The sequence below is a fragment of the Lactuca virosa genome, chromosome 1 (assembly GCF_052849685.1).
Source record: "Lactuca virosa cultivar CGN04683 chromosome 1, Lactuca_virosa_CGN04683_v6, whole genome shotgun sequence".
NCBI lineage: Eukaryota > Viridiplantae > Streptophyta > Magnoliopsida > Asterales > Asteraceae > Lactuca > Lactuca virosa.
Window position 1 is genome coordinate 141839571 of NC_136426.1, and position 2656 is coordinate 141842226.

At 32.6% G+C, this 2656-nt stretch overlaps 1 long non-coding RNA gene across 1 annotated transcript; it reads right to left on the reverse strand.

Annotated features, from left to right (window-relative positions):
- Positions 1–1303: 1303 nt before the first annotated feature.
- On the reverse strand, positions 1304–1966 carry LOC145106951 (uncharacterized). The gene is made up of 2 exons (XR_013707669.1): positions 1691–1966; positions 1304–1592 (listed from the first exon to the last, which is right to left on the reverse strand). It is a non-coding gene; the product is annotated as an uncharacterized LOC145106951 (long non-coding RNA).
- Between the last annotated feature and the right edge of the window lie 690 nt (positions 1967–2656).

Sequence of the window (2656 nt, forward strand, 5' to 3'; positions counted from 1 at the left end):
TTGCATTTAGCTTGAAAATCTTATCCATCTTTTGTCATTGTTGGAGTATAATATTTACGCCCTTTTTCAACTAAAATGTTAATTATAATTTTTTGGAAGGATTTATTCGAGTATTGAGATTGTTATTCCTTACTCAAAATGAGTTGATCCTCGGGTAACTTACTAGACATTTCATTGTCTAACTTATTTTGGATTTATGTTCAGATTGAGAGGTTTGGTGCTTAGAAGATATCGTGGATTTTAGAAGACCCCGACTTGTGACTTGTGAGGAACTCGAACCTTTGTTATGATACCTAATGAACAACTTTGCTTATTAGAACTTTTATTTGACTTTTGGGGACCGTTGAACTTTTCCGCATCAATTTGAAACTTTTGAACTTAAAAGAGTTTACATTTTATTTGAAAATGATTTTACAACTCGGCCCTAGCCATATCCATTTCCTCCGGATAAGGTTTAAGGTTTGTTGCTACCCTGGTTACCTTACCTGATAGCTTGATTATATATATATATATATATATATATATATATATATATATATATATATATATATATCAAGGTTGTAAAAGACGCTCGACGGTAGCTTGGCGGTGGACTGGGGTCAAGGGATTAATCGGTTAGACGGGGATTAATCGGGGACCCTTAATTATTAAGAAAATTATTATTTAATTAATAAATCTAACTTTAATCCTAATAATATAAGTAAATAAGCAAAAAACTTTAATAACAAGTTTAAAAAACACAACAAATTATCATCCAAAATAAACATAAAAGGTTAAAAATGTGATATATTATTCTAAAAACATAAAGTTATTGAACAATAAAGATTGTGAAATATTCTTGTAAGAATGAAGAATTAATTTGTGAGGAATGAATCTAAAAAGATATACAATTCTTTAAAGAATGGAATTAATATTCAACTCGAATACAGGTTCCTCCATCTTGAACTCAGGTCTCCTTCTCTTGATCATCAACCCTTATATCTAATATCATATTCTTTGAGAATGAGAAGTCAATTACCCACATCTGAATACAAATTCCATGAGTCAAAAATTCTTGTTAAAAATTGTGTTGTAACTGAAATTCATTAGAAAGAAAATTCCTGAATTCTCTAAAAATAAGAGAAAATTTTCCCATTATCAGATTATGTACTTTATATTTAGAGAACAATTATTCATAAAACTTGGCTAATAAAGTCCAACGATTAGGATCTATAACACAATTTAATCTTATATACTCCAGCATTCGTTTTATGCTATAAGAAGTATAATCATTAATTTGAAAATAGAAAAAGCACAATGACCATAATCAAGAAAACCATGGATGCCCCAACTTCATTTGGATCATGGAACCTGTACAGCCATGTTATCAAAATTTCCAATTTCAATTTAAAAAGTCAAAACACATTTCTTTTTAGAAGAACAAGAAGAAAGAAATTCAGTTAGTTTCCTTCATCCAAGTGCTTCTGATACAATTTTAACACTTCCAGGGTTTCCTCTTCATACCACTTCACAAGCCGTTTCAAAAACTTGTTTTCTGAATACATCTAGCACTTGTTGAACCAAACACCATTTTTTCCTCAGTCAACCCTTCTCTGCTAAATAATGATAAACCAAACACCAATGAATAACCCTTTCTCATGATTTCTCATGTTTAATCTCGACAGTAAATAAAAGAAGAAGCGAGACTAACCTTTGCAGATGATGACGACCGGATTTCGGAGATCAGACGGCGTCGGAGGAGGAACAGAAGGCGTCGGAAGAAGATCAGACGTCGGAGTCGAGAAGGTTTAGAACGAGACTGTCGTGAGAAGCTTCAGAAGGTAAGGAAGTCGATATCGGTGTGCTTGCGGCAACGAGGAACCTCATAGATGAGGAAGATGTTATCGACATCGTGAATGGAAAAAAAAATGGCCGCATTTGACTTCATTCATCGCTCGTTCCTTCCTTAGTCGAGAGAGAATTTCAAAAAAAAAAAAAAAAAAGACTGAATGCAATGGAATGGATGAACCCTAACATCAAGTTTTAATTTTCGTTGACTTGCGTTGACCGATTAGAGCGCCTAGACCCGCCTAGCTCCGATTATCTCCGACTTTGACCACGTCCGATTATAGAGGCCGATTAGCTATAAACGTCTTCAGTGGAGGACCGCCAAGCGCCTAGACGCCGATTAATCGGCCGCGTAGGCCGATTTTTATAACACTTATATATATATATATATATATATATATATATATATATATATATATATATATATATATATATATATATATATATATATATTCATTTTCTTTTACTTTTAGCATTTTTAATATTCTTTTTGCATTAAATCGTTAGATTTATTGCTTTGGATATTTTTACTCGTTTAAGTTAATTTTGTGTAGATTTGTACGAACAAGATGATATTTTGAAGTATCGTTAAAGCCACATTGAATACCTTGCAACCACGATTGAAGTCTGTAGCAAAATTTGTGAGCGACAAGAAAAACAAAGCGATATAAATTAATTTTTGGATTTTGACAGCATTGCACGATCTTTTTCAAGTGATCACAAGAAAGGGCAAACGTTATCCGATTGAACTGAAATTTTATAGACCAACTGATTGATCTTCGATCTCACCAAAAATGAATGGACTCCAACAAGCCTTTTGCAGATTTTG